Source organism: Scylla paramamosain, chromosome 10 (genome assembly GCF_035594125.1).
Source record: "Scylla paramamosain isolate STU-SP2022 chromosome 10, ASM3559412v1, whole genome shotgun sequence".
In the NCBI taxonomy this organism is placed as follows: domain Eukaryota; kingdom Metazoa; phylum Arthropoda; class Malacostraca; order Decapoda; family Portunidae; genus Scylla; species Scylla paramamosain.
The window spans coordinates 8,115,001-8,123,929 of NC_087160.1; positions in this window are offsets into that span (position 1 = coordinate 8,115,001).

The following is an 8,929-nucleotide window of genomic DNA, read 5'->3' on the forward strand; positions in this document are numbered from 1 at the left end:
AAATAAGGAAAACTGGCATCATTGTGTAAAACACTGTGATGGATGTTCATGGATGAAGTCGTCTGCGTGAAATAACCACAAAAGATACTGTAGGTGATGGATAGGATACCATGTGTGTCGAACTGGAGTTACACAATGATGTCAGTTTTTACTTTATACTATTTGTTTTGAGGAGTGTGATAGTGTCACGCTCAAACTTTACCCTGTACATAAAGTACGTTTTTCATTGCATGGTTGTTATCGCGCAGTAACAGTGGCAGCCACATGCTATAGCGCGTTTCCTCCGCCGCACGACGAGTAGCAATGACTAGATTTTCCTTCCTAGCACACGATTGCTACGCAAGCACTTCAAGATACGTGGATGTGCACTGAGGCGGGCACACTTAGCAGCTGTCGCCGCGGTTTGTAACTGAGGGTATCCCTCACAAGTTAATGTGATTTGTAAAGACCCAATGAGAAGAGCAATCTTCCGTTGCCATGGCAACCTCGACTTGGCGTCCACGTGGAGTTGCATTAAGCCAATGCATTCAAGATAATAAAAAAAAAATAACAGTAATCACTTTAACACTGATTTCTTCATGGATGAAAAGGAAAAGTAGTCATCGATATGGGATATAAATTCTTCGCAATACAAAAAACTTGGGAAGAGATTACAGAAATATTGTCAAGACATCCTTCCTCCCACCTCCGCCCTCTACCCCCATAAAAAGGTGAGTAAATAAGTACATCTTTAGTTTATGTATAATATTTTTAGGATAATTGATTATAGAATTTTGTTAAAATTATCCCACATCCCTTCATTAACTAAGTAATTCATATTCATTCATATCTACCAGAGGAAAAACATTACTCCTTCAACATCCATGATGACACTAATGTCTGATCACACACACACACACACACACACACACACACACACACACACACCCTCCTTCCCTCCCCCCCCTCTCTCTCTCTCTCTCTCTCTCTCTCTCTCTCTCTCTCTCTCTCTCTCTCTCTCCCAACCGAACAACGTAACACGTCTCTTCTGTGCGCTGCACGTGTTGCGGGGCGTAAGTAACCATGCTCGTAAAACCGTAGTACTGCACATACGAAACGTTTTTCCCCGAGCGATTGATACCGAGTTTGTGTATGTGTGGCAGTGTTATCATGTATGATGAAGAAGCAACATACTTCTTTGTTAAAGTGGGGTCACAAAAGAATTAAAAAAAAAACGGAGGATATCTGTCTTGAAATCTCCCTCTTGAAAGAATTTCAGTAACAGGAAAGAGGAAACATAGAAGCAGGCTGGGAGTTCATGAATTTACCAGAAAAAAAATGACTGATTGAGAATACTGGTTAACTATTGCATTAAAGAGGTGGACAGAATAGGGGCTGAGAGAAGTTAGAAAGTCTTGTGGAGTGAGGCCGCGGAAGGAGGCAGTTAGCAAGATGAGAAGGAAAGTTAGCTTGAAAATAACGGTTGAAGATAGCAAGAGATGTAACATTGTGGCGACAAGAGAGTAAGGCTGGAGACAATCAATTACAGGAGGGGAGTTGATAAGAAGAAATGCATTTGATTCCGCCCTGTCTAAAAGAGCGGTATGAGTGGAGTGGATAGGCAAAGAAGTTTAGCTGAGATCACTGATGAATAACAGGAAGAGAGTGGGTGAACTCTGAAGAACATCACTGTTAATAGACTCAGGAAAAGAACAGTAACCATCTGTATAGCAACAACAGAACAGTCAGAAAGGAAACTTGAGATGAAGTTACAGAGAGGACAGAAGCCATACGAGGGTAGTTTCGAAATCAAAGCTTTGTGCCAGACTATCAAATACTTATGATGTGTCTAAAGCAACAGGGAAAGTCTTCTTGTTGAGGATAGATTTTTAAAAATTTAGAGAGACAGGGAATTAAAGCAATACAACGGTAGTTTGAGGGACTAGAGAAGTCATCCTTTTTAAAAAAAATCTTGAATATATGCAAACTTCCTGCAAGAGAAAAAGGTAGATACTGATAGACACAATTGAAGGAGTTTGACTAGGCAAGGTGCAAGCATCTCAGTTTCGGAGAACTGAGTGAGGTCTAAAGCACTAGATCAAGGAGGTGCTCTGAACTTATCATTAAACCCAGCTATGATCTCACTGAACGTTTCCCTTTGTGTCTCACAGCACGAGAGGGCAGTCACAGCCTGCCCTTTAAAGACAACTCTCTTCCTCCACATAAAACTACAAGCACTTAATAACACAGACACCCTTCACTCAAAATTTCAAAATTATCATGGCGACTCATACACCAGCCTCGGAGTCCCTGTCTGGGGAGGGGACCACAAATGTCCCCAGGTCGGGCTGCCCTTCTGACGACGACCCTAAGTGTCTTGACATCCCCCTCAACTTTTTCTTCATTAACTTCTGCAACATTCGTGGTCTAAGATCTAATTTTCAATCTGTAGAACACCACCTCTCCTCTTCTAAACCTCATCTTCTTTTCCTCACTGAAACTCAGGTGTCTAAGGCAACTGACAGTAGCCCCTTTTCTGTTCCCTTCTACTTTCTCTATCCTCATTTTTTATCCAAAGCTGAATGTTGCGTTTATGTGCGCAATGATTTAACCTGCTCTCGGGCCCACGCTCTTAAATCTTCCGAATTTTCCAGCATCTGGCTACGACTACAGAGTCACTATCAAAGTAAATTTATCTGTGCTGTATATCTCTCACCTAAGTCCTCTGACTATAAGAAATTCTTTGACTACTGAACTTCCAAAGTGGAGCACATTCTGACTCTCTTCCCTTTTGCAAAGATCTCCATTCTTGGAGACTTCAATGTTCACCACCAGCTTTGGCTTTTCTCTCCCTTCACTGACCATCCTGGTGAACTAGCCTCCAACTTTGCTATCCTCCGTGACCTAGAGCAATTGGTGCAGCACCCTACTCGTATTCCTGACTGTCTTGGAGATACGCCTAACGTTCTTGACCTTTTCCTGACCTCTAATCCTTCTGCTTATGCTGTCACCCTCTCTTCTCCGCTGGGCTCCTCTGACCACAATCTCATATCTGTATTTTGTCCTGTCACTCCAATGCCTCCTCAGGATCCCCCTAAGCGAAGGTGCCTCTGGCGTTTTGCCTCTGCTAGTTGGAGGGACCTGAGAAGGTATTTTGCTGATTTTCCTTAGAATGACTACTGCTTCCGTGTCAGAGACCCGTCTTTGTGTGCTGAGCGCATAACAGAGGTGATAGTGTCTGGCATGGAGGCGTACATTCCTCACTCTTTTTTCTCGACCTAAACCTTCCAAACCTTGTTTTAACACAGCTTGTTCTCATGCTATACATGATAGAGAGGTGGCCCACAAAAGGCACTTAAGCCTTCCATCACCAGAATCTCATGCACTTTATATTTCTGTCTGGAACCATGCCAGGTCTGTTCTCCAAGTACCCAAAAACTCCTTCATTAACAGAATGTGTCAAAATCTTTCAAGATCTAATTCCCCTCGTGACTTCTGGCATCTAGCCAAAAATATCTCCAATAACTTTGCTTCTTCTTCTTTCCCTCCTTTATTTCAACCAGATGGCACCACTGCTATCACATCTATTTCTAAAGCTGAACTCTTCGCTCAAACCTTTACTAAAAACTGTACATTGGACGATTAAGGGCTTGTTCCTCCCTCTCCTCCATCCTCTGACTACTTCATGCTACCCATTAAAATTCTTCTTGATGATGTTTTCCATGCCCTCGCTGGTCTAAACCCTCGGAAGGCTTATGGACCTGATGGGGTCCCTCCTATTGTTCTCCGAAACTGTGCCTCTGTGCTTGCACCTTGCCTAGTCAAACTCTTTCAGCTCTGTCTGTCAACATCTACCTTTCCTTCTTGCTGGAAGTTTGCCTACATTCAACCTGTTCCTAAAAAGGGCGACCGTTCTAATCCCTCAAACTACCGTCCTATTGCTTTAATTTCCTGCCTATCTAAAGTTTTTTAATCTATCTTCAACAGGAAGATTCTTAAACATCTATCACTTCAAAACCTTCTATCTGATCGCCAGTATGGGTTCCGCCAAGGCCGCTCTACTGGTGATCTTCTGGCTTTCAAAACCCTGACATGTCAAAAGCTTTGATAGAGTCTGGCACAAAGCTTTGATTTCCAAACTACCCTCCTACGGCTTCTATCCTTCTCTCTGTAACTTCATCTCAAGTTTCCTTTCTGACCGTTCTAGTGCTGTTGTGGTAGACAGTCACTGTTCTTCTCCTAAATCTATTAACATTGGTGTTCCTCAGGGTTCTGTCCTGTCATCCACTCTCTTCTTATTATTCATCAATAACCTTCTAAACCGAATTTCTTCTCCTATCCACTCCTACGCTGATGATACCACTCTGCACTTTTTCACTTTTCATAGACGTCCAACCTTTCAGGAAGTAAACATTTCATGCAGGGAAGCCACAGAACGCCTGACTTCTGATCTTTCTAAAATTTCTGATTGAGGCAGAGCAAACTTGGTATTGTTCAATGCCTCAAAAACTCAATTCCTCCATCTATCAACTCGACACAACCTTCCAGACAACTATCCCTTCTTCTTCAGTGGCACTCAACTATCCACCTCTTCTACACTGAACGTCCTCGGTCTGTCCTTTACTTATAATCTGAACTGGAAACCTCACATCTCATCTCTAGCTAAAACAGCTTCTATGAAGTTAGGCGCTCTGAGACGTCTCCGCCAGTTTTTCTCACCCCCCCAGCTGCTAACTTTGTACAAGGGCTTTATCCGTTCATGTATGGAGTATGCTTCACTCATACCGCTCTTCTAGACAGGGTGGAATGAAAAACTTTTCGTCTCATCAACTCCTCTCCTCTAACGGCCTGTCTTCAGCCTCTCTCTCATCGCCGCAATGTTGCATCTCTAGCTGTCTTCTACCGCTATTTTTATGCTAACTGCTCTTCTGATCTTGCTAACATGCCTCCCCTCCTCCCGCGGCCTCGCTGCACAAGGCTTTCTTCTCTCTCTCTCACCCCTATTCTGTCCACCTGTCTAATGCAAGAGTTAACCAGTATTCTCAATCATTCATCCCTTTCCCTGGTAAACTCTGGAACTCCCTGCCTGCTTCTGTATTTCCACCTTCCTGTGACTTGAATTCCTTCAAGAGGGAGGTTTCAAGTCACTTATCCTTCAATTTTTGACTACCGCTTTGGACCTTTTTCTGGGACTGGCATCTCAGTGAGCTTTTTTTTTTTTATTTATTGGCTTTTTGTTGCCCTTGGCCAGTGGCCCTCCTACATAAGGAAAAAAAAAAAAATAGGAGGGACCTCATCAGGTTTATAAGCCTTCCGAGGGTTAAGGCTAGAGAGGGCATGCAAAACATCATTGCGAAAGATTTCTACCGGTAGCATGAAATAGTAGCAGGGTGGAGGTGCAAGAGAGACAAGCCCTGAATCATCCAAGATAGAGTTTTTAGCAAAGGTTTGAGCGAAGCGTTCACCTATAAAGGTAGATGGGATGGCAGTGGTGCCATCAGGTTGAAATAAAGGAGAGAAAGATGAAGAAGTAAAGTTATTAGTTTTTTTTTTTTTCTTTTTTTGGTGAGGTGCCAGAGGTAATGAGGGGAGTTAGATACAGAAAGATTTTTACATTTGCAAGAGATAAATACGCATACTACTTTGTTAATGAAGGGAAGGGGGAGTGACAGAGCGAAAATATATAATTAATGATTATAAAAATCAAACAAAGGCTAAAGAATTGTTAACTTACCAACACTTTTTTTTTTTTTTTCCTGGGGATGTTCTGAGAATATTTCTGCAATTTTCAACCAACATTTTTATTCAATATTTCTGTCTTTGTATTGTCAGGAACTCGTATTCTATATGGCTAGCTAATATTTTATTGATAAATAAATCAGTGTCTGAGTAGTTACCAATTTTTGTTATTTCGAATGCACTGACTGAAATGCAACGCCACGTGGGCTCGAAGCTCGAGTTGCCATGGAAACAGACAACCACTCTTCTCATTGTTTCTTTTCACAAGTCACACTACGGCAGGCTCTGCGTGTGTTCCCTTCAATACATATCCTTGTATCTAAGACCAACGTGTTTTACTACGCTGCAGGGAAAACACACAACATCGTGTGGTCGCCTCCATACATGACTGAAATTTCTGTGTACGAGAAAGTACTTCAAGATTGTTATAACTGTAATGAGCATTTTCTTTTATTCTCACAATCATGTTCTTCGTAAGAAATAAGGGTCGACAAGAACGTTACTATATCCATTATGTGTACTTGTGTAATTCATTTGGCTTTTATCATGCTATACGTACCCTTTTTTCCTCCTACCATGGTAAAGTTTATTTCATTGCATCGCTCTTGGACCTAACAACAGTTTTAATGAGCTTGTCCTGCAATCCTAACAGAAAGTGGTTCACTTCGTCTTCCAGAAAATAGTTATAAGGGTACACTATAGAATATTAATAACTTGAAGCTAAGCCATTCCATGCAATATTATGTGTTGTAAACGAGTTGATGAATTTTTCCCGATAATCACACTTGATCGTAAGCTTTGTTAGGCAGAGTAAACGATGTTTGCGATATTTTTCCAAGTACATCAGATTAGGTAAAACTGGGCAGATTTACATTCCAGTTACATAAAGAAGAGTAAAATATATATATATAATATATATATATATATATATATATATATATATATATATATATATATATATATATATATATATATATATATATATATATATATATATATATATATATATATATATATATATATATATATATATATATATATATATATATATATATATATATATATACTCGTATATATATCACATTAATTAGTAGCATTAAGGAAATACTATTTATAGTGAGGTGCACATACTGTGACGTCAGACCCAAACACATGAAACGAACAGGCGTCATGTGTGGCCAACTGCACCTCCTCCTCCCGTTCTGTTATCTATCAGTCATGGGATGACCCAAACTATCTTGGTCTCCTCGGTGATCTCTTCTTGTTTCTCATCAGTGAGTTTGTGATAGCCTCTTTTAATATTGGAAATTACCTTCATGTTCATATTCTTCCTCCTTAATTTCTTCCACTTTACCTTTCTTCCTTCTTCCGTTCCTTTTCTTCTTTCGTGTTTCATTTCCTTAGTGTTCCTTGGATTGATCTATATTTAGTTTTATATCTGAAGATTAATATATATATATATATATATATATATATATATATATATATATATATATATATATATATATATATATATATATATATATATATATATATATATATATATATATATATATATATTTTTTTTTTTTTTTTTCTTTTTTTTTTTTTACACAAAATAAAGAGAAGAATGTTATAATTACTTTCTGAAAAACGGGGAAGTAACGGGGAAGCAAGATGTCCAGCGTGCCTAAAGGGGTTACATATGTGAGAAGGAATGTTGCATAACTGTTCAAGTTTACCTCAGGATAAATAGAATACAAATGACGGCGATAACTTTAACAAATTTAAGAGGAGTTTTGGGAAAGGTTATTGGCTCACTGTAACCACTTTTAACAAGAGAAAGATGGCACATACTGTATTTTGTACCGAGGAAAGAGATGGACGCGTTGTGAGTCACCTTGGTCATAAAAGAAAGGGGATGAGCAACGAGGTTTGAATTACTTTTTTTTTCTTTTTTCAAAGTTTTACGAGTTGATTCTTGGTTTTGAGATTTAATACTGACATGAAATTGTAAAGGATGATTTGTGGGGGAGGAAACGTACCGTCTTACTGGTAGCAAATAGAATTTTTCGTTCACTGTAATGGGGAAAATTAGAATTGATTAATTCAGTAGAGAAGGGCGGCGGGAAGGGGAGTGTGAATTACACCACATTATGTAATAATCCGTAGATATTTTATACAAAAATTATCAAGAGCATAGTTATTGAGAAAAAATATATATATAGATATTAAGACTAGTTTTAAAGAGAAAATTAAGATCAACAGGAACGGACGTCCTTTTAGTTATTTATAGAAAACTAATTAAGTTATAGCACCATTAGCCTATATGAGTTTCCCCACCCGGAAAAAAAAAAAAAAAAAAAACTTTACTAGAATTTGGAATGAACAGTTAACCAACAATGTATGTTCACAAAACAATATGCTTGATTATACAATTTGTATTTTTGGGAGTTACATAATAAGTACAATACTCAACCTTGTATCACAGCGGGATCTAACATAGACAGTTCCATCAGTCCACAGACAATAATTGCAAGCTGATTACCTTAATCTTGAAACTACAGTTCAGTCGTTTGATTCTATTGCAATAAACAATACTTCACTAGCGGTACAGTATATAACACCGTGAAACACTTAGATTCTTATCCCTTTTCTCACTCAGGAGTGTATGAACGACTTGCCATGACCAGGTAAACTCTAGCACGCTCGGTCTAGATGATTCTCTGGACCACAGACCTTTCATGAAAACAAATATAAACCAAATTATCAGTCACCTTACTCCATTCATTCTTCATATTCACTTACCGTTGATATCCGCACTAGGTGGTCCTTATGAAGTAACTACCAACGCTCGATTACGTTCTGGTACATATCCACCACTCTCCATCAGAAAACTGTCATAAGAACAGACCATCCACAGCTCTCTTCTAAGTGAGTTTGCTCTCCACCTATAAATTCTTTATCTACTCCAAGAGACCAGCTATGAACAAATTACTTCTGAGTTCAAGCTCTGTCCACTAGGAAAACTGGCCAGTGCACATACCTTACCACATCTTCCGTAAGTTCACAATAATTATTGTTTATAATTAATGAAAAAAATACAATACTTAAGGGTACATTAGTGTTAGGGAGGAAATTATTCCGTCTCAATATTGGTTTCATGCATTGTACTATCTCGTCTACTTATTATTAAGTCTCTTATCTTTCTTTCCTTTTGAAAGACAAGTAA